Source organism: Girardinichthys multiradiatus, chromosome 5 (assembly GCF_021462225.1).
Source record: "Girardinichthys multiradiatus isolate DD_20200921_A chromosome 5, DD_fGirMul_XY1, whole genome shotgun sequence".
NCBI classification, from domain to species: Eukaryota; Metazoa; Chordata; class Actinopteri; order Cyprinodontiformes; family Goodeidae; genus Girardinichthys; species Girardinichthys multiradiatus.
Genome location: NC_061798.1, coordinates 3099661 through 3124338, shown reverse-complemented (window position 1 = coordinate 3124338; position 24678 = coordinate 3099661). Strand labels below are relative to the sequence as shown.

General features: G+C 41.3%; 1 protein-coding gene across 1 annotated transcript in view; it reads right to left on the bottom strand.

Annotated features, from left to right (window-relative positions):
• Window positions 1-24678, bottom strand: part of LOC124868280 (teneurin-3-like) — a 474572-nt gene that overhangs the window by 365359 nt on the left and 84535 nt on the right. The window lies entirely within an intron of this gene.

Genomic DNA, 24678 nt, shown 5'->3' with positions numbered 1-24678 from the left:
TATTGGTTTCTGTGAGATATCTGAACTTAGAACAGAAATGATGTGGCATCTACAGATTCATTTTGAGCATTTGGACAATGAGTTAATATATGCTAATATATGCATTTCACTAAATTGTAGAAGATGGTAGCTGAGGGCAAGGCAGAAGGGGGTACATGCATTATCTACGTACATGTTAATATGTACATGTCAGTGCTAAACTTTTCTCTATGCAGTCCCTAAATAGGGAATGTATCTATAACTACTAATTGTGCACCATTATCTTGTATTACTTTATTTAGATTGCCAATAAAAGGCTAGATGGAAACTACAGTCTGTTTCTACAATATACAACCAAAAAACCAAATGCAATGAACTCTAGCAGAAACACTGTCATTGAAAATGACGTTGTTGAGGTATTGTGGCCTTTTGTTCTGTTTGACATTGCTTCAGTTTACAGCTCTCTTGAGGTCCCACCACAACATTTCAACCAGTTAGAGGTCTGGTCTGAGTTAATTTAAACAAGAAATTAAAATAGCTACTTTAAATCAACTTTACAAATTTTATCATATAGTGCTGAAATATACAGCCAGGGATATTCCAGAAGCTTGCTAGTGCTTACGGTGCAATGATATGTATGTGAAGAAACTTGTGCCATCAGAAACTAAATTTGAATTGCTCTGACTGAATTTATATTTGTGCATTTTGAAATTAAATGCATTGGTTTGAAAATGAATTTCACTAAACTGAAACTGAATTTGAAATTCAGTTTCTGATGGCACAAATTTCTTCCCATAGATATGTTCCTACCCTCACCTGTGAGATATAGATCATAACCGAAAGTACAAGACCTTGGATACAAAAACAGCTGAAATCAGCTTCCTTTGTAAGGAGGCTGGGCTATTTCATCTACGTAGAGGTAGGACTAGAGGCGCTGCTATTCCTCATTAAATGGAGTGAGATTAGGTGGTTCAGGGATATTCATGGAAGTCAGTAACTCAATGTAATTTGCTAGGTTTCCTTAGATAGACAACTTTTAAATAATAATCAATAAACTGAACTGATCTAGGATCAATTGGAATGTGTGTACCTGACCTAAAATCTGTGGGATTCGATTGAATTGATTCTGCTTTTTTCCTTGAAACGTCCCCTTGAAACAATGTGTTGTGAGTTGGTGCTATAGCTATATAAATAAACTGAACTAAACTGTCTTGTTTATGAATAGTGGTAAAATAGAACAGGAGATGGACAGATGGATTGGGGTTCCATCTGCAGTAGAGTGGCTGCTGCTTGGCGCTGTTGTGGTGGAGAAAAAGCTGAGCTAGTGATTTACTAGTCTAGTCACCAAAGGTCATGAGATATGAATCAACGGCAAAATAAATCAAATGCAGATAAGGACCAAAATGAGCTTCCTCCATAGGGTGGCTGGATTCAGCCTTAGAGATAGGGTGAGGAGCTCCATAATCTAGGGAGAGCTTGAAGTATAGTTGCAGCCTCTAAAACTAAATACAACCAAGAATTATGTATCCCAATTTAAATAGACGTCTTTCTTTAAAGGACAAAGAACAGCACATCTTCCATGAAGGGCACTGCGTTGAACAAAATGAAATAATAGAGACATCAGTTCAAACCTGCTGAGCTACCATTTTACATATACGTATAGTTGAGATCCCACAACAACTATTAGCTCTGCAGTTCTCTAATTAATATGGGGTGGTGTTGCTGTAAGTCCCAGAGGCCAGAGAGGTAAAAGCTTAATGAGCTGAGAACTAAAGCCAAGTAATTTAGAGGCCACACATACATCTGACTTTGATTTAAAAGTTTTAGGATGAAAAGTTTAGAAATGAAACACAATGTTTGGGTTTCATTATTTGGGATCACAAGAGAATTCGTTCGACAATGCATTATGTTTTTATAATTTTTGATTTTCTCTGAGTGTTTGTTATGGTTTTATGCTGGAATTTGTTGAAATAATAGAGCTAAGTAGATCTTCTCCACCTCCTCTATCGCAACATTGGCAGCATGAATAGGAGCCTGGATACCTCTCCTACGGGGAGTTGGTCAGTCCCTAGCAACCGAGAATGTTCTTGTGAGATGACTGATATTTTCTGCTTTGAGAGGGGAGAAAACTTTCTCTGCAGGCACACTTGCACCTGGAATACATGAATGTTTTATTGATGGTTGGAAAAATCACAGAAAATGTGACCTCATTCTTTGGTTCTATTGTACAGTCACTGAAAATATCTCAAATATAAAGGTGCCACTGAAGCCTTTGTCATACAGCGGCACGTTTTATTGTGGGGCAATATTTTGTATTTTGCAACCTTTGCTGAGTCTCTTCCCCTCTCTCTGCCCTCTTTCCTGTTTGCTTACTGTCAAAAAAATAAAGGACACTAGTGCCTAAAAATATGAGGAAACCAAGAATTTTTTCCAAAATGCCACTTTCACAGAAACCAACAGACATGCATGACTTTGTGTTGGCTAATCAGATACAATCTGAATAAAACACATTGAACTTGCAGGCTTTAATGTGACACAATGGAAATGAAGCCCTTTGGCAGGTCACTGTACATTTTCTTTAAAATATAATGCATAAATTTACAGAGAGACAAAAAAATAAACAGACAAACAAAAACATCAAATAAAGGGCAACGACACTGTCATTGGAAAAAATTGGTTTAGTGAGAATATACTTAGTCTATACTTAGAATATTACTTAGTCTAAACTAAAAAATAATTCCATAGTTCTCTTCTTTTTCACTTTTTTGGTAACCTGATTACCATGTTCCTAAACTATATGATGTTTTTATGTGTGACTATGGTGACTATTAGTCAGTCAAGGAAAAGTTTGAACAAATCTGTCACAAACACATCTGTGCTAATTTGGAGTTTATTGGAGTTCCCTTATAAGGCTGCATGAGATGCTTTATGTTAAGTTTTTCAACAGATTTCTGCAATAAATTTTAATAAAACAAACATAAAAGATAATGTAAAACATAAAACATTTGGGGTTTTTTTTTGTGCCAAAACAGAGAATATTTAAAAACTACATCTAGTTAAGTCCGATGTTTACAACAATACATATATAAAATTGTCAGTTGCTTAAATTATGCTCAAATGACTGCTGAGCAACCCTTATTTCCTCTAACATGCACGCACACCCACACTGCTGCCAGGCTCCTTCACCAGAAACAGCTTTCTCTCAAGAGCTGCCTTCCAAAAACACTTGACAAGAACAGAAATTGGCAATTCATTCCCTTGCGGCACTTGCTCATTTTTCCCTAACCCACCCCCTTACTTTTTATTGATCACAATCACTTGTTCCCTGCACGTGTTCAAATGGCAGAGTGGCTGCCTTTTCCCCCTCCTCAACTCCAACAAGAATAGGCTAATCAAGGCAAACTGGCACTAATCTTCTCTTTATCCACTGGGACGTGTACAAAGATGTGCAGAAAGAACAATTTCAACAAAGGTGAACAGGATGGAAAGCAAAGCACATTGAAAAGGAAAATACAATGTTACTATGAGTCCCAGATGGAGAGACAGTGAATGACTGTCAGTAAAACCCACCAACTTGTTGAGTGGTCTAGCAGCTGAATGGCACCGGTGCCTGTCCAAATTTTATCATTATCTTCTTTCCAAATCTGAAGAAATAATGGAAAAACTATTCTTGATCAAAATTCAGAAAACCAGAGAGAATAATTGACTATGTATGATACAAACATCTTCCTGAATCGTTTAAAAGACAGTCTTCCCTGTATTAATACAGCTATTCTATTAGTGGTGGAACATTAAAACATGGCAATATTTCTCTTGCAGAGTCTGCACACTTTCCAGTGGCTGTTTAGCATGTATTATCATGTGGTGAACTATTATGAAGATGTGTGCTTTAAGCTTGCCGTACTGTATTTATGTTTTAAGCTTGTATTTTGAAGTAAGAAAGGTTGTAGTTGCTGAGTCGTTGCACTACGTTCTTGACAGAGTTAGTTAAATTAAACTGCTGGTGGTGCTGGCTGACGGCAATCCCATCTCTCCATTTCTACACCTGCTTGATGACAAAGGGGGTGCCTACGCATTTCCAGTGGTCATTTTGCTGGAGAATCAATAGACAGGGGGAACATGCAAACTCTATGTAGAAAAACCACAGCCTGGGAACTGAAACCACGACCGTCCTGCTCCAAGGCAACCGTGCTACCAACTGCACCACTGAGAAGCCTGCATTGAAAAATGCTGCTTTTAAATTTTTTAGGTGGCATCATTTTGTCTGTGTTTTACTCTTTATTCTACTATGCATAGAGATTCCTTAAAACATAGTTTGAGAGTTCTGAAACCTTAATTTAGTTTGTGAAGAGTTGGACCCTCCTCTCCTCCCTTTTCAGTCTTGTGGGGCTGTGGGCTGGTGCTGAGCCCCCTGCTGTACTATCTCTACACCCAAGACTGATCGTTCAGAAGGCTCAGCAGCGGTTACACTTCTTGAGAGTCCTCAGGATGTATACCTTGAATTACAATATGCTGCTGACCTACTGCTCGGGCACTGAAAGCCTGCTGATGTACTGTATCAGAGTATGTTACCGCAGCTGCACCTTGGCAGACCGAGAGAGGCTTCAGAGAGTAGTTAAGGCTCCACAGAAGATCCCTAATGGACATTTACACCACCTGCTGCCTCAGCAGAGCAACAAATCTCATCAAGGACAGTTCCTAACATGGCTTTGAACTGTTAGACCCATTACCCTCAGCGACCTGCTACAGGTGCACCAGAACAAAGACAAACAGACTTTTTTCCCCAAAGCCATAACCACTCGGAGCTCATACAAGCACTGACTTCATTGTCTAGCCACTCAACCCTGTGTGATATATTTAATACTGTGAACTTCATTTCTGTTCTCTATAATATAGATTTGCATTGTTCTATCTTATGTTGTTATATTTTATGTATATGTCTGTACTGTGAGATTTGTTGCTTACAATCTCATTATACATGGGAATAGTGACAAAACAAGAAAGCCCATGCATATTCCAGATCCAAACTCTCATAAGGCAGGCCCAATCTTGACCCTCAGAGCTGGTATATAAACTATAAAACCTGTAGGGAAGTGGGAAACTTTGCAAAATAGGCTCTGGATGTTACGCTTATAAAAAATAACCACAAAACATTAAAAGGGCAGTAAATACTAGCACAATAATAGTCATGTTATCTGAGCTGACACCACTTAAAAACTGTCCCTTATCTCGACATGTTTAGCATCCTCTCTATTTAAATGCTTTGGATCAAAGTTTCTAATTTCTAATAATTTCTTTTTTTTTTTTTTTCTTTTTTATTCTGTCCTGTCCGGCAGAATATCGCTCAGAATTGTTGTCTGAGTGCCAAGAAATTGCCCAACAGATTTACTTTCACAAGCGGAGCATCACAGCTAATGCTTTAAGGCTCTGCTTGATATTTATAAAATAAACATTATTATAAAGTTCTTTGGGGATATTTCAATTGTTACAGACACAGAGACTGAAATGAAAAGGAAAAAAGAAGAGAGGTGGGGGGGAGGGGGGGGGGGGGGGGGGGAGAAAAGGAGGAAAGAGTGGGGGAGAGAAAGAAGGATGAAGAGAATACAAGATTACACCCTGCTTGCTTATACACCTGCAGCTGTTTTTTTTTTTTTTAAATAGTACACGGTAATTCTGAATATAAAATGTACTTAGTGAGAGGTGCAGCCCAATGTAGAACATCTGTGTATCTGTCAACACCTGAAGCTTAATACCTGTGAGTATGGGTGTGGACACGCTTTTGTATACAAGGTTTCTCCACAAAAATATGCAATGGTGAGTGTGAGGACCCATAGGCCTGTCCCCATGGTCCCTGGACGGACACTGAGGAGGTCCGAGCCACAGACATCTAAAGGCCCCCCAAAGCACAGGAACCCCAGGAGAACCACCGCCGGGACTACGACAACCCCTCCAGAGAAGAGCAGTGGAGAGTCCCAGGGGAACCACCCAGCAGCGACAGTGCAGAAGCCCCAGGGAGCTGCAGCGACGAGCCCACAGGCCCTGCCGGCAGCCGTCCACGCCCGAGCAGATCCAGCCATGGACCCAGAGGCCCAAGACCCCGGGACACACCACCCCCCAAGCAGAGGCCAGACAGAGCCCAGGGGGCCAGGCCCCGGCAAGCAGCCACCGGGAGTGAGCCAGCACACACCAAAGCACCCGGCCCCGGAAACCGAGAACCACAAGTACACCAGCGGGCAGAGACTCCAACCACCGGCAGGCGGTGTGGCGGGGAGGAAGCTGATCCAGGAGGGGGAGCAGTCCAAGACCCAACCTGTCGCAAAAAAAAACAGGCACACACAGTCACAATCACCCACTCCCACTCTCATGCATACACATAAAATCACTCACACCCAACGTAAGGATAAACAACAATGGACGTCATACACTCATTCACACTCCCCATGCATACTCTATACTCCCAGGTCCAGGCGCCGGTACCCCCTAGGGGCAATCCGCCCCCGGACCCAGGAGGTGGTCCCCTTCCCTCCTGGGGCAGAGGCAGGCAGACAGCGCTGGTACTGCCCGCCCCACCGCCCCGAACCCAGTCCCCAACAACCCCCATCCACCTCCGGTGAGAGGGCTATATACAAAAGAGGGGTCCGCATGGCCCAAAGCAACCCGCCAACCAGAGCCGCCCCAGGACGGAGCAGTCCCGACCCCCCAACGAGCTCCGATCCCAACCCTGTGAGTCTCCCACCCCCAGTGAACCCCAACAAGAACCTCCCCACAGGGCCACCCCCAACAAGGACACCGATATTGAACACATCCCCCCAAACGCCACAAATCCCCACCCCCACAGGGGCACACCCCCACAGGTGAACTCCGTGGCCGAGAAGCCGATGAAGCCACACCCACACAACGCAAGCTCCACACACAGCCCCGCTCTAAGAACCCCCGCCGCACCCCGCTCCCCCATCACACAGCGCGCCGCAACGGCAAGGCAAGGGCCCCGCGCAATGCCACCCCCGCCCACTGGCGCAACAGGGCAGACCACACCCAGCACCGCACCCAGAACCGGACCCCAGGGAACCGGGGCCGGGATCCAAGGGAACCCAAGCAATCCCAAGAGAGCCGAAACGCCAGCCCAGCACCAGACAATCCCCAAGACCTGACCCCCAACCCCAGCCCAGACCCAACTAGAGGGCCCACTCATAATAGCGAACGGGGGTGTGAAAAGACCCCTAGCCTGCCGCTGCCAGCTCAAATGTGGTGTTGATGCGTGTTGTTGTAGTGTGCATTTAAAAAGAAAAAAAAAGAAAAAACGAACCCTCAATGTCTATATGCAATTATACTCTTAGAGGTGAGCGCATGCACCAGAGGTTAGGCTACTAGGATATCCTCCCCCCTGATGCCATTGAGTGCGCCCACCCCCAAGACCCTACATGTGAATGTCATGAAAATGTTATAAGTGAGAGTGTCTAAGTTGTACAATAAAATTGGGGCACAGGTTGCCATTGGACCGCAGAAATGGAAACCCCTTGCGGCACTCCGATGGCGCACCCGCACCCCAAGGCCCTCCATGAGTGGTATTGTGATGGAGCTGGCAGAGGGAGGTGTCTGGGGATGGGGAGGGAAGGACTGGGGGGCAAACCGCTCACCCTCTAATCATTTCTAAATGAATCCATCTACAGAAGGTACCAAGCTCTTGTCTAAATGATTAAGTGCTATTTCTTCATGGTCAGATGGAGATGAATTAGTGCATAATTTTTTTGATTAAATTTGATTAATATGTTCTGTATCTCAAAAGCAAATTAAAGCAAAATAATTTCTATTTTTATTCTCATTTTACTGTTACCTTATTTATAACTTATTTTTACTTATTTTGTCTTTTGTTTATTTGATTTCTCAGTCTGGGAACCAATGTAATTTTGTGGCAAAAGTATGCAAGGGAAAAAAAACGTATCTTCTTATCTTATCTCAGCATACACTCACTGGCCACATTAGGTACACCTGTCCAAATGCTCGTAAATGCAAATTTCTAATCAGCCAATCACATGGGAGCAACTCAATACATTTAGGCATGTAGACATGGTCAAGAAGATTTGCTGCAGTTCCAACCAAGCATCAGAATGGGGAAGAAAGGTGATTTAAGTGACTTTGAACGTGGCATGGTTGTTGGTGCCAGACGCACTGGATTAAGTATTTCAGAAACTGCTGATCTACTGGGATTTTCACTCACTACCATCAAAATATCCAGTGAGTGGCAGTTCTGTGGGCGCAAATGCCTTGTTGATGTCAGAAGTCAGAGGAGAATGGCCAGACTGGTTGGAGCTGATAGAAAGGCAACAGTAACTCAAATAACCAAACGTTACAACCAAGCCATGCAGAAGAGCATCTCTGAACTTGAGGCGGATGGGCTACAGCAGCAGAAGACCACACCGGGTGCCACTCCTGTCAGCTAAGAACAGGAAACTGAGGCTATAATCTGCACAAGCTCACCAAAATTGGACAATAGAAGATTGGAAAAACGTTGAATGATCTGATGAGTCTCGATTTCTGCTGCGACATTCAGATGGTAGGGTCAGAATTTGGCGTCAACAACATGAAAGCATGGATCCATCCTGTCTTGTATCAACGGTTGAGGATGGTGGTGGTGGTGTAATGGTGTGGGGGATATTTTCTTGGCACACTTTGGACCCCTTAGTACCAATTGAGCATCATGTCAATCCCACAGCCTACCTGAGTATTGTTGCTGACCATGTCCATCCCTTAATGACCACAGTGTACCCATCTTCTGATGGTTACTTCCAGCAGGATAACGCACCATGTCATAAAGCCCGAATCACCTCAGACTGGTTTCTTAAACATGACAATGAGTTCACTGTACTCACATGACCACCAGATCTTAATCCAACAGAGCACCTTTGGGATGTGGTGGAATGGGAGGTTCGCATCATGGATGCAGCCGACAAATCTGCAGCATCTGTGTGATGCTATCATGTCAATATGGACCAAAGTCTCTGAGGAATGTTTCCAGTACCTTGTTGAATCAATGCCACGAAAGATTAAGGCAGTTCTGAAAGCAAAAGGGGGTCCAACCTGATACTAGCAAGGTGTACAGTGGGCGGTGAGTGTATAGGTATTTGCTTTGCCCCCCCTGAAACCTTATGTTCTGATTGCTGTGCTTAAAACAGTGCAAATAATCATTGTATTTTTACAGCAACAACAGCAGTTCTTCACACACCTTTAGTTTTCCCATATTCTCTAACGTTACTGACTTATTCAAAAAGGTTTCACCTACAATCTACAAAAAATAGTTCATAATGACTAAGTGAAAATGTGCTTTCACTGATTTTGTGGAAATTAAAAAGAAATACACATTTGAAATGACATCTATGGCTTAATACTTTTGCTGATGCACCTTAAGGACCAGTAATATTCTCAAGTTTTCTTGTGTATTGTTGGACGACTTGTTTGCTGAATATTGGACCATTTGCACGTTGCTGGACGCCACTATGCCTTTCCAACGTCATCGGCCATTTTGTACCGCAGGATAGTCTGTTCCTACAAATCCCAGCGGGCACCACAGCTGATAGGATCTTGCAGCCCTGATGCCACCGTCAACTATATAACAGCGTATGAAACGGCCAACCATGCTTTCAGCTTGGGACCAAGACGCGGTTACCACGCAACTGAAGCAGCATTCTGGAGAAGCGGTCCCAAGTGGATTTCATTCATTCTCCTTCGTTGGCCAACGAGAAAACTAAGTGAATTAAGCTTACAGGAATAAGAAGGCTTATAAGTTTTCAATTTTACCAATCGAAGACGTGAGTTTAACACGTAACCAAAAAAAAAACCCGCAGAGTTTTCAAGGAGACGCAATTTTTCCTCCTTGCTTTTGTACCAGTCGACTAGTGACGGCCCGTCATAATTCTTCTACCTTTCTGCCACAGAGGCCACCAAGGAAGAAAACGGACTGCTTTGCTGAGTATTCGCAAACGCGTGGAACTCTTCACCCCCCTTTTCTCTCTCACTCGCTGCCCCAGAAGGAAGATTTCAACAAGTAAAATCCACCCTTTTATTTTTATTTCTTTATTAGGAATAGCTTGGGCAGGGTAGAGTAGGGTTTTAGTGCGATGTAGAATCGCCACTTATAGTCTAATGTGTTCTGAATTGTATGTGCATGCAACCTTTTATTGAAACTTTGACATGCTGTGTTGGATATCTGGAAGCCGCTGTGCTACCCAGCTGTGTGTTTTACCGTATTGTTGTAACACCTGAGAGCAAGCTCAGGGCACATTTAAAACTGAACTGTATAATAACCTCATGGTGAAAATCAACCATTTTCTTTGTCTTCAACTTCGGGTTTTATTAGTTGCCACCAAAAGCTTTACAACCCTTCGTGTTCTCAAACATCCCCAGCGGTGGGGGAAGTTTTACGGCTCACTGTAATTAAGCTACACTTTCTGGCAGGCCGCTTCCCAAAACTCCGTTCAACACAATATTCCTTTGTCATATTATCACCTTTGCCATAACTGCTGGTTTGATTCCATACACACCCACTGCTGTTTTGTTTTACTTTGTTTAGATATTTTTTTACCCTTCTGTGTAGAACTTTGCATGTTCCATTAGGTGAAGATTATTGAATTGGAATAGCGAGGTGGATCAGGCTGTTGAATAAATAAATATTCACGTAGATAAAGAGAAGTCGTTTGTGTTTATTTTGTGCAAGAGTGATTTGTCAGTCAAAATAAGGTTAAAGTTCCCCACGTTTCGGCAGAAACGGTTGATTAAACAGTGACATCTAGTAAAAGTTATTAATTATTACTGAGTATTCAACGGTTGTAATTATCAAAGGCGTTGAGCCACAATTTGAACACCAGAAAACATCTCTGGTTTCGATTCATAAATGAGGATTTTTGGTTAAGAAATTGATTTTCTCAAATTATGATTTTTAATTATAATTCTTGATGAATATTAATTAATCAATAATCATAATCCTAACAGTATGTTTCTACAAGGTTGGGGTCTCAATACCAAAAAACTATATTTAAGTCCCATAATTATTAATGATAAACAGACTCTATCTATGGGTAATATCTCAATATAAATAAAGCCATTCTAAGAAGGCCTCAGATCTCTGAAGCCTTTACATTAGAGAACAAACCGCATCATAAGGGCCAAGGAACACAGCAAACAGTTCAAGGAGATAGCTTTGGAGAATTTTAAAGCAGGGTTCTAAAAGAATATCTCAATCTTTGAACAACTCACCAAACTCTATTTAATTCATCATTGTAAAATGAAAAAAATATGGCGCAGCTGTAGCTCTACCCAGTCATGCCCCTCCACCTACACCGACAGGCCGGGAAAGGCAAGGAATTGATCAGAGAAGCAGACATAAAGCTAATGACAACACAAGGGGAGCTGAAGTGATCCCCATCTTAAGTGGAAGAAACTATGAGCAGGACAGCTATTGGCTGTTTACTCCACAAATCTGGTCTTTAAGGAAGGGAACCACTGTTTAAAGAAAATTATTCAAAGTCCATCTTGCAGTTTCCCACAGCAATAAAAATGTACTCTTGTCCTTTGTGACAAAAACTGAACTGTTTTATCTACATGTGATGCATGTTGCATGACAGAATACTACCAGAAGAATTCACCAAGAACACACCATTAAATCCAGTAAAGACTTTGGGGCAAGACTTGAACTTGATGTTTACAGGCGTTCTTCATCCAATCTGACTTATCTAGAGATATTTTACCAAAAACAATGGACAAAAACTTCTGTCTCTAGGTGTACAAAGCTGGTAGAGACAGATTTTGAAGCAGTAACTGCAGTTAAACATAATTCTACAAAATATTGACTCATGGGGCTTGAATACAAATTCACAGCACACTTTTCAAATATTCATGGTGGGGAGAATGTATTTAATACACTGCAGAATTTGCAGGTTTTCCCACTTGCAAAGCCTGTAGAAGTCTTACATTTTTTTTTATCATAGGTACTCTTTAACTGTGAGTGGCAGAATCTAAAACAAAAATCCAGAAAATTACATTCAGGTGTGATGATTCCTACGGTGGACAAGTTGTAGACAATCACACATCCATAAATAGCTGCAGAAAGTTGCACGTAGCTGTGGAATAATGGCTTTGGCACAGCTGGAGGATGGAAGAAGTTGGAGAGAGTGTTTTATTCAGAGATCGTACTGATGATGATGCATGGCTTATCGGCTGGTTTAGATTACCCAGGGCATGGAGCTGGCCTCAGTGTTACAGAAGGAAACCAGGAGGAACCTTGGGTCTCCAGTGCCAGTTCCAGTTCTCACTATGCTGCAGTCCTTTCAACTGGCGCTTCTCAGAGGGAGCTGACTGACAGGTCGGGTTTTTAACAGCCTCATCCATATGTTGCTCTGATATAGAAAGTTCTCCTAAACTGTGGCTCTTTGTAGAGAGGAGCCGATTTCTAAATGTAATCACAGCTATGGACTTCACTGATACTGCTATAAGGACCCCATCTGTAAGTGAATATGAATTTATGAATAGAAAGCATTTTTCATTCAATATATACGCAACCTATTTATGATGCGCTAATTTGTCTGATTCCTTCATACTATAATAATTATTGTCTGTGTTGGCAACAAACCTTGAGCAGACTCCGTGCGCGATGGCTGGCTTCTAGGTGATTTTCTATTTTTTTTATGTGGCGTCCTGAATGGTTGTAAATATTTAAAGTACTTCACACAGTGTGTGTAGTGACAGTCTTCCTAATAAAAATATGGGAGGAATTTAATTTTCACGTCATAATACTGATCAGCCTTGAGCTATAGTTGAGCTTAGTGCAGCAGCTAGAGTGCCGTGTGGATTTGATGCAGACATTGTAGAACTAAACGGGTTCGAGCTGACAACCTTTTTATTTCAAGTCAGTTTTGAGTTGCTGATGTCATTCAAGAAGTTGTCGGTTTGCTTTAATTCAGTATAAACATCCCTCATGGTGTGTAGACAGTCTCTCTTAGTGTTTTTCCGCTGACAGGAACTGGTTCTTTGACTGTCACAGCACTGTTGCCATGGTTATTTGGACACGTGATGGGTGGCTTCCAACTAATTATACTACTTTGCATATGTATTTAGAGGCAGGGACTGAGCGGTCCAAGTGCCACGTGCAGCTACGCCAAATCCACCGCAAAGTGGGATGTATGAAGGCTACGTGTGCGATGACATGTCTACGCACAGTTTCATATATCTGAATTATTTTTGTGAGCAGCAAGTTTCAGAAATTCTCCGTACCACAAACTTTTAGTATGAAAGCTGCATACTCTTTCATACATGAGAACCCTCATGTTTAACTGTGGGAAGGAAGAAAGATTCAGTCCATCCTGGCTGAGAATGGTGCTCCTTCCTACATTGACCAAATAATTCCAGAGGTGGTGAAAACACCAGTAAATCTAAAAGTTCCATAAAAACAACAATTTCAAAAACTGACCAAACCAGCCCCTTCCAAGGCTCAGTTCCCTGAGCTGTGTACCTACTTTCAGCAGTGTTCGCAGTGATCCGAGGGTTTCCTAATTTCGAAATTGTAATGTTGAGAGTAAAAATTGTGTGCAGAATCCTCGGTTTTTTATTTTTTGAAGATTACTTGCTCCTGAAAAACACCAGGCTTTAATGTTAATCTGTTAACAATCTTTGTCTGTGATGTCACTTCTAGAAGCTCCAGCAGAGAACCAACACAATTTCTCTTTTTGATGCCCATTTTTTATCCTTCATTGTGTCATTCCTGTCAGTCAGATGTACTTGTTTGTTCGTTCTATTTTGCACTTCTTTGTGTCGGTCCATCACATAAATTCCCAATAATAAGTAAGACATGAAGTCTGCTCTTGTGATGTGACAAAATGCAAATAAAACTGTCTGCACGACACTGTATGTCTTGAGGAAATTCTTCCTGCATTCACAAGTGATCACAGTTTCTTCTTTCCAAAATCCATAAAATGTGTGTAATTATTATTTTCTATAACTATACGGTCTTTCAATTTGTCTTTGGAGAAGTGAAGGTCTTTCAAGATTAAAACAGTCTGTAGTGAGTGAATGTCCATTTGTAATCTTGTTCTGGCCAAAGATAAACTGATTCTCTGCAAGAGGTAAATTTTGACAAAAACGTTTGGCAATGCCATATCAAACATGATACACATAAAAACTAAATGAATATAGCTTTTTTGCTGTCAAAGTCTCTTTACTTTTTAATTTCATGTGTTGAATTTACTGATTTCTAAAGTGTTTCAGGCCATTACAGAAGCGGTCAGTACCTATCAAACCTCAGGGGGAGTATTTTGTTTGTCAGTATCCTTTTGTCACAACAATTATGCTCTGAAGTGTGATGACAACTTGAACCAGGGGGTGTGAGCAGCTAGATTTTAGCCCCTTAGTCCATTGGAGCATAGCAGAACACTTTAGTTTTCATGGATGGCTAGATGGATGGAAGCAAACATAACAGACCAGCCAGCAGGGCTTCTTGTTGTTCGAGGCTTTCAGCATGTTACTAATCTCCCTGAACTTTTTAAATATCCCTCTTCAGCCAAACCCAACCTCTGACCACAAACCATTTTAGCTCCGAAGGCATTTATTATACATTGTTATCTGTTGTTCTTAAGCAGGACCTTAGTCTTGCTTAGTGCATGTCACATGGCAAGCTAAGGTACAGGGTAAGAAAGCCGTGTTTCTTCGCTATGTTACTAACTGGTTAGTATAAAATGACCCATTTTACATTTCTTACTATTTTGTTTGGCTATTTATTGTTAATTACACACATATTTATTAGCAGCTGTGATATAACATTATATTAGAATGTTAGAATGATAGACAGACGGACGGACGGACGGACGATAGATAGATAGATAGATAGATAGATAGATAGATAGATAGATAGATAGATAGATAGATAGATAGATAGATAGATAGATAGATAGATAGATAGATAATTTCTTGTCCCTCACTGTTAACTACACCAGCCTCTTCCTACATCTTCAAAAATATTCTGTCATGTCCTGCCAGTTACTGGAGTTTTGTGTTGGAGTTTTGCTTATTTTTCCCAGCCAGGTGTTCTGTTCATTTAGTCTCTCCAGGTGCTGAATAGATATCTTTATAATCTGTTTGGGTCCTATTTTACAGTCCATTCAGTTTTCTCTATCATCTATTACGTTTCTGAACTGTTACGTCACAGTACTTGGTGCGGAACAGCTAAATAAGGTCATGGACTTCCAGCTGATCAATTTTGCGTACCCACCGTTTTGATTTCTTGCTGCAAATTTGTAGTCCAAGTTCAAATATGCCTATGCTGAAAGACGATAAGTTTGGTTCGGTTGTTGGGTGCATTAACCCACACAATTCATTACACAGTCCCCCAGAGTCAGAACCTCTTCAAAGTGCCTGGTTAAATTTTATTTTTCATGGAAATGCACCCACAGCAGTGGGGACATTTCTCTTTGTCTGCATGAAGTACTTCAAGGACGAGTGCCTTCAGCAACCTCCACCAGTATCAAGAAGGATTTGCTGAAAGACCTCATCTGATTAAGGGACCATTTCCTTCTGTCTATCGAAAGGACGTACACAGCAAAGTGGTAAGCAGCAAATAACTCTAAAATGACAACAAACTTTATTTTAGACATGCATCTATTGTGTGTTGACATCGTGGCCATTGTTTTGATAGCAGTAGCATCGTGCCATTTGCTTATGTTAGCACTGTTTGCTGCTTTTAGCTCCTTAAGGACAGAACCGTACTGCGTGTTTTGAATAATATTATTACATAAACAGTTATGCATTGTTTTTGCCGTTTATGTCTTGTTTCTGTACCGCTAGATAATTGTATCTCTGCTTTCAAACTATAAAAATGGCCAAAAGGTTGAAAATGGAGCGCTCTTTGACCTCGAGGGGGGCGGGGTGTGAAGTGCCTCAGTAGCATTTAAAGTGACAGCACCAAACTGAGTTGCTCAGAACAGGGATAAATGAGGAGCCTTTAGAGCTATGATAACAAGGAATTCAGACCAAAGCTTTGCAGTTCCACTTTACATAGACCACAACTGAATGATTTAAGTGTGAAAAGGAAGAATTTAATCATGGGTAAGACTGCCGACCTGACTGCTGTCCAGAAGGCCACTATTGACACCCTCAAGCAAGAGGGTAAGACACAGAAAGAAATTTCTGAACAAATAGGCTGTTCCCAGAGTGCTGTATCAAGGCACCTCAGTGGGAAATCTGTGGGAAGGAAAAAGTGTGGCAGAAAACGCTGCACAACGAGAAGAGGTGACCGGACCCTGAGGAAGATTGTGGAGAAGGGCCGATTCCAGACCTTGGGGAACCTGCGGAAGCAGTGGACTGAGTCTGGAGTAGAAACATCCAGAGCCACCGTGCACAGGCGTGTGCAGGAAATGGGCTACAGGTGCCGCATTCCCCAGGTCAAGCCACTTTTGAACCAGAAACAGCGGCAGAAGCGCCTGACCTGGGCTACAGAGAAGCAGCACTGGACTGTTGCTCAGTGGACCAAAGTACTTTTTTCGGATGAAAGCAAATTCTGCATGTCATTCGGAAATCAAGGTGCCAGAGTCTAGAGGAAGACTGGGGAGAAGGAAATGCCAAAATGCCAGACGTCCAGTGTCAAGTACCCACAGTCAGTGATGGTCTGGGGTGCCGTGTCAGCTGCTGGTGTTGGTCCACTGTGTTTTATCAAGGGCAGGGTCAATGCAGCTAGCTATCAGGAGATTTTGGAGCACTTCATGCTTCCATCTGCTGAAAAGCTTTATGGAGATGAAGATTTCATTTTTCAGCATGACCTGGCACCTGCTCACAGTGCCAAAACCACTGGTAAATGGTTTACTGACCATGGTATCACTGTGCTCAATTGGCCTGCCAACTCTCCTGACCTGAACCCCATAGAGAATCTGTGGGATATTGTGAAGAGAACGTTGAGAGACTCAAGACCCAACACTCTGGATGAGCTAAAGGCCGCTATCGAAGCATCCTGGGCCTCCATAAGACCTCAGCAGTGCCACAGGCTGATTGCCTCCATGCCACGCCGCATTGAAGCAGTCATTTCTGGAAAAGGATTCCCAACCAAGTATCGAGTGCATAACTGTACATGATTATTTGAAGGTTGACGTTTTTTGTATTAAAAACACTTTTCTTTTATTGGTCGGATGAAATATGCTAATTTTGTGAGATAGGAATTTTGGGTTTTCATGAGCTGTATGCCAAAATCATCCGTATTAAGACAATAAAAGACCTGAAATATTTCAGTTAGTGTGCAATGAATCTAAAATATATTAATGTTAAATTTTCATCATGACATTATGGAAAATAATGAACTTTATCACAATATGCTAATATTTTGAGAAGGACCTGTAAGCCACAATTTGCTTTGCAAATAAGCATTTCTTCTCCACAAGATAATTTCAGTCTGATGGCATACATTCATAGAGAAAAAACATAAAGGGGAAAACTCTAAATCTGCATTTTGAAGAACCCTTTACAACTCCTTCTGTCACTGAATTTGCTCCATAAATACCTGCAATATGTGTTTGAGGTTTACAGCATGAAGAACCACACAGTGACAGTTTCATTCATCTCTTCATGTGGTGACATCATCTTTGTTAAGTTTCATTTTCTCCTAGGGTCTCTTATGATTTTAAGGCAAGGTGATCCCTGCTGTAAGCTCCATCTAGGCTTATGAAGACTTCCTTTTTCCTGCTGTCTGTGAATTCTCATCTACAAGAGACAAAGCTGACAGCCATGAGTCTTATGGTCATACAAATGCTTCATTTTCTAGAAAAGGATGTTAGACTTTACTTTTCAACAAATGTTCTGCAGAATTATTACCATCTGCCTGCGAGAGGACACTCTCAGCATAACATTAGCTCATTGTTCCACTATCAGAACACTGCTAGAAATAGAAATATGTTTGGTATGGCCCGAGAAAGGCCCTGATTCTATCTATGCTTTTTACTTTCATGTTCATTTCCACAACTCAGTTGTCTTGAAGCTCACAAACAGTAAATGCTTCAGGACAACACTGAATCTTCCTGTAATTAAAAAAAACAAAGAACAGTAAGTTACACATATTACAGACTACTAGGCTACCAGTACAATTTCTGGACATGTAGAAATAGTCTTTATTCAGTTCAATTCAATTCAATTTCAAACATACTTTATTAATCCCAAAGGGAAATTAAATGTTGTTGTAGCTCATATTATGCAGATTTCTTCAAAGAGCCATTGTAGATGCTGATGGCTGTGGGCAGGAAGGATCTCCTGTAGGTCTGTCTTACAGCAGATCTGAAGAAGCCTATGACTGAAGACATTCTGTTGTTGTACAACAATCTCATGAAGAGGATGCTCTCCACAACAGACGTATAGAAAATATGCAACATCTTGCAACATCTTTGTCCAGATGACAGTGGGTTTGTTGAAGCAGATGTATGATGGCATCTTCAACTCCTACTCCACAGCGATAAGCAAACTAAAGGAGGTCCTGATAGTTTATTGTTTGCTTACTCAGGTGGGTCAAAAGGAGTCTCTCTAGGACATTCAAGACCTTCTTCTGGGCCAGGCTAAGCTTGAAGAGGTGCTGCAGGACCCCACAGAGCTGCTTTGCATAGGCCTTAAGGACTCTGTGGCTGACACCATCTGGACCTGCAGCCTTATTCCGGTTCAGTCTCTCAAGTTGTTTCCTCACCTGACTTCTTGAGACACACAGGTGTAAAGAGCATCAGCATCTTCTGATTTGGTTAAAGGCAAACCTGTAGAAGAAGTAATTGGCTGAAGTGGAAGATAAAACATTTGAGGTGTGACAGAAAAGCTGTGGGTCTAAGGAGGGTGGGATGTCTGTTTGGCGGTGAGCAGGAGAGGAAGATGCTGAGCTTGTTTATGAACTAAACCTATTGAAGAATGTGTTCAGTTCATTGGCTCTGTCCAGACATCCATCTGTCTGATCATCCTTCTGCTTGAAGCCTGTGATCTTCTTCATCCCTGTCCACACATCTCTGATATTGTTTTGCTGGAGCTTGCTCTCCAGCTTCTTCTTGTACACCTCCTTCCTGTCTCTTATCTTGACTTTAAGTTGATTCTCTATACTTCTCAATAATTCCCTGTCTCCCTCTCTGAAGGCTGTTTTTTCTTGTTAAGCAGGTCCTTCAGGTCACTGGTGATCCAAGGTTTGTTATTGGGGAAGCGTCTCATGGTTCTGGTGGGGATGATGTTATCCACACAGACGTTTATATAGTCGGTTACACACTCAGTCATGGCATTGATGTCCTCTCCATGTGGCTGGCACAGTGCGTCCCAGTCTGTAGCCTCAAAGCAACCTTGCAGAGCTTCTTCAGCTTCCTCTGACCATTTTCTCAAAGTTCTCTTTATTACAGGTTGTTTCTGAACAAGGGGCTTATATTTCAAGCAAAGAAAAACAAGATTGTGATCTGATTTGCCTAGAGGAGGTCTTGCTGTAGAGATGTATGAGTCCTTGACATGTGCATAAAACAAATCCATTGTTTTGTTTTCTCTGGTAGAGCAGCTGAAAAACTGTTGAAACGTAGGAAGTGTAGCAGAGAGTGAACCATGGTTAAAATCAACAGATATTGCCACAAATGCATTGGGGTGTTGTGTCTGTAGCTTAGCAACAACTGAGCTGATTGCATCTCATGCAGTGTCGGCAACAGCTAAAGGTGGAACGTATACTGTTGCCAACATAACACTGGTGAACACTCTGGGTACATAATATGGACAAAAACGTACTGCTAACAGTTTCATATCTGGACTCTCCAGTCCAGATGAGGACAACTCACAGTACAGACAGTGCACATATGACTGTGGACCAGTGCCAGTGGAACCATCTCCTGATCAACGAAGGGAAAACCAAGAAGCTGGTGGTGGATTTCTGCAGGCGCAGACTCACAAGTCCTTCCTCCCAGCATCTGCAAGACTTTGTAAGCATCACTGCTCCCAACAAGCTCGATAAGTGTTTACATCCCTGCTGTTATTTGTGGGGGATTTTTCATTTCTTGTAAACAGTCTGTTGTTGTTTTTTATGGAAAAATATGCATGCACATTTTGTAATTTTTTTAAATGATCTGAGTATGCTAATTTAATACTGAAAGGGCCTGATTTTCAGAGATTCCAAATACAGAGCGCTAAATGGCTTGTGCATAAAAAAATAAATAAATACAGCATGTGCAACAAGTGGGTGTTGCACGTGCACCTTCTCACCTTCTTTTGCACCTCTTATCCATTGGATGCACAATGGATAAGAGGTGCAAAAGAGGTGCAGACCACCCTATTTAAATGATTACATACATTGTGTGGGCTACTGGCTGGCTGCTACTACCTCCAGCAGAACTGGAGGAAAAGCAAAGCAAATGCTTTATGGTTCCGGTCCAAATGGACCCAGTGAGGCAAAGACTACATTCTGCTTCGTCTTTAATCAGAATGATGGATTACAGGCCATTGCACAGGAGGAGTTGTGTTTAAAGTGGTGCACGCCCTCCTCCATCGGGCCATCGGTGCACACACAGGGCAGCTGGTCATCGCTGTATCTAGGCTGACAACACAACACCACAGGAGCGCTGTTTTACTCGCAACGGCTGCAGCTTAGAACTTGGCCAATCAATATTAACAATAAAAAAGACAATTCATTTATTAGAGGTTTGCCTTTAAACTTATTTCTTTTCAGAGACTCACTGTGTTCTTTTTTTTTTTGTGAGTCTGTTTGAAGAATAATATTTATAATAATATTTAAGCCTGAATGTAATATTAGCAACATAAATATAGTTTGTTGTAAGAGTTGGCTATCGGTATGTTTTAGCTTTGCTACTTTTAAAGGGAGAGGAGGCTCGGTACCTTACACATCAGTAGCTGACGCCTGTTAGAAGAAGAGTAGTCAGTGATAAGACAGAGTACAGATATCACACTGGGTGCACACCAGTTAACCTACATTTCTATGTTTTTGCAGGTAAGCCAGGTTTTAAATGACATATAAGTAATAGACACCAGTAGCAATGGATCATGAGTGCAACGGATATTGAGCTAAAGGGTACATTTATATGTTTTTGTGTTTGCAAAGCAGGTTTGCCATGTAAGGTATCTGAGATGGGAGACTCATAGTACACATCGATCGCAGTGATGAACCAGAGAACTGTTTTATGCTTTTGTGAGTTTGCAGGATATAAGCTAACTGCTGAGAGACACACAAGTTCTGTGAAGGCAGGAGTTTAGGGCCATATCCTATGTTGAACTGAGTAAATGGGCAATGAAACGAGATGCTGGGTTAAATGGATATACTGAGCTAAGTGTAAGGCTAAGCTAAGAAGGACATTTGTGGTCCTATATTAGAGCTAACAAAGTTACTGGTCCATGATAAAAGTCCTTAGTGGCCACACATGTATTTTGGATTGAAGATGTACTAAATGTGTGTTTGTTGGCTAATCAGAGGAAACATAAAATGCTCTCCAGTTCATTTCATTAAGGGGAATTACAAACGCGGTAAAAGCTGTCTGTTTGAAATATGTTTGATTTAATAAATACTGTTCCTAAGGTTAATTCATCAGAGGTTAAAATAGTGATTAAAAGCAATGTTTGGAAACACTATAAACTGTGTCAATATAAACGTAATGTAATTGGTTACATTAGGAATGACTACAATGTTAAGAGAGTTTTACAGTATGAGTGTGTTTTGTCCTAACTACTTCAGAGTTTAAGCATATTGTGTGCTCATTGTTGTGCTGGTTAGAAGAAAAGTAGTCTGTATGTTATGAGACAGAGTACAGATAATGCACCGAGTGCACTCCTGTTAACCTACATTTCTGTGTTTTTGCAGTGCATGCAAAAATAAAATATGTTGCATGGGAGTTGAGTTGGCCCATCATTTCCTGCAGTGTAACAGTCAGATAAATGTCATACAAAGAATGTCAATTAAACATTTATGTACATAAAAATAAATTATTTTTCATTGATTTTACTGAATGAATTTTGTAATTGTCATTTTGTATTAGTAACATGAAAGCACAGTGGATCCTTTGCATGATGTCCAATTACAGTTAACAGGCTGTGCGCCCTTCTCTGGCAGATGATCAGGTTTGTGCTTCAGCAGCAGATGATATCACTGACAGCGATGTTGCGCTCAAATGATCCACAAGCAAAATAAAAGTGTTGAAAGGGGTTTTATCATAGGACATATGTCATGGCTTTTGTTTGTGATTGGTTCTAAATCGGACTTTCGATACATAGAATCCTCTATTCTCATTTTCATTATTTTTATTTTGGACAATCCAAATTTGTTGAAACATGTATATTACTTTCTCTCTGTCATCTGTCATTCTATCTATGCCTCCTTCTTGCCACAGATACAGCTGATATTTTTGTGTGCCAGCTAGTACCTGCTTTCAAACGTGCTAAATCTAAAAGCAAAAACAGCACTCTCCATCCGTGTCAGGTTTGATAAATCGTGTTGCAGGGGGTAAAAGATGACATTGGCATATCCTCCTCCTATAAATGTCCACGTTTGGGTCAATATATTATGTTTTGCATATTCATGAAGGCAAACAAGCTAAAACGTTTGTGCCTGCTGTTCTGTGGACTTTACACCCGCAATCAAATTTGCACCTGGTTTGTAGATCAACATTGTGCACGCAACTCAGTTTGCATGGGTATTTGTTCATGTAAACCTTTTGTAGATTAGGTCCTATTTGTACAGTATTATTTTTCTTATGTTGTAAATTTGCCTTTACTCTACAGTTTCTTATTTTTAATTTTTATTTTGTAACCTTTTTACCTTTATGCTTCTATTTCCAAGTCACTTTGCTGCTGGTACACCTGAATTTCCACACTGAGGGACAATACAAGTTTTTATTCTATTCTAACTTAGAAAAGCAATATATATCGTACAAAGGAGCTACAGCTATGAAAATAATGCAAGTGCAATTTAAATATAAGTGCAAAAACAAACAAAAAATTGATTAAGGTTCACTCGCTAAAGGATGTAAATTGCTTGAAATGACTCCATGGGAGGGAAGTTCAATGTATTTTTTCAACATGCCTTTCATTGTCAGATGGTCAGGCGATCAATGGGTATACATTAAAATAATTTTTTTCACAACAAAAGTTTGTTATTCTGTCCTGAGTGTCTGTCAGATTTACACACTTCACCCCAATACTGTACACATGAACCATACAAAAGGGGGAACATCATAAGTGAGATACATCAAGTCCTGATGTTTTGCTTTGTTTCACATTTAAATTCACATAAAATGCATTTTTTGATAAGCCAATATGTAGCACTATAAGAAAGCTTTAATATGCTACATCAATGGACCAAGCAACTCCAAACCAAGTGATTTCTCAAAGTAATGTGGATACTGTGGACCAATCTATCCTTGGTTTAACCTTTACACCGGATGAGAAGAAACAAGAATCTCTGACAGAACTGTTTACAGTTGATTACAGAGATCATAACAGGTTTTACCTGTGCAGTACCAAACTTCACATAGTCTCTAACAAAAAATACTTGATTTATTGTTTTTTATGATTTAAAAATAAGAGACATAACCTTTGAAACCTTTGACTGTTTTTTAAGACTGGCTTAGAATTGTCTTACAAACTCATATAACCTACATTTATTTTAAGACAAATGTCCTTCCAACCAACTGCATTATCAAATATGTGGATGAATTGGTGCTATATAAATAAAACTGAATTGAATTGAAATGACATGGTTGGTCTCATCAGTGATGGAGACAAGACATGGCTGAGGTGGAGAAACTGTCACGCTGGTGCTCAGGAAACAACCTGACCCTGAATGTCCACGAAACAAAAGAACTGATCATGGACTTCAGGAAGATCTGAACCATACCATCTATGAGGACCATACCCCCCTCCTCATAGATGGAGAACAGGTGGAAACTGTCACCACCTTCAGGTTGCCTGGCACCCTCATCTCCACAGACAGCTCCTGGACCAACAATATCAGTGGCCTGATAAAGAAGGCCCAACAGCGACTCCACTTCCTGCGTGTCCTCAGGAAATACAACCTGGACCCAAAGCTGCTGCTTACCTCCTATCACTCCTCGGTGGAGAGCGTACTGACGTACTGTTTGGGTGTGTGGTACACAGGCTCCACAGCTGAGGACAGGAAGGCAGTTCAGAGGGTCATAAACAATGCCCAAAAGATCATCGGCTGCCCTGTGCCCAGCCTGGGAAACATCGGCATGTCCTGCTGCCTCAGGAGAACAAGGAGCATCTCAGGTGACCCCTCACACTCTGCAAACCCAATGTTTGACTTGTAGCCCTCTGGGAGGCGCTATAGGTCAACAAAATCCCACTCCAGCAGACTGAAAAAACAGTTTCTGCCCTTGGGCCATACGCACTGCAAACAAGCACGGATACACAACCAACCCCCTCCCCTACAAACAGACTCACTCACTAACATAAGACCCCCTGCCCACACACACACACACACACACACACACACACACACACACACATCCTTGTTAAACTCCCACAGCAGGACCGCAAGTAGTTGACTGGGTTGTGGGGTCCACCCATTCTAGTGGTCCTAGAACTATGAAAAAAATCAGGCAGATCCCAAAAAAAATCTACATATTAAAAGTCACGTTCAATATGCAAAATTTCAAACTTTATTTTACATGTCTGTTTTTCAATCACATGTGGGGCCAGTTTCTAACATTCATACTT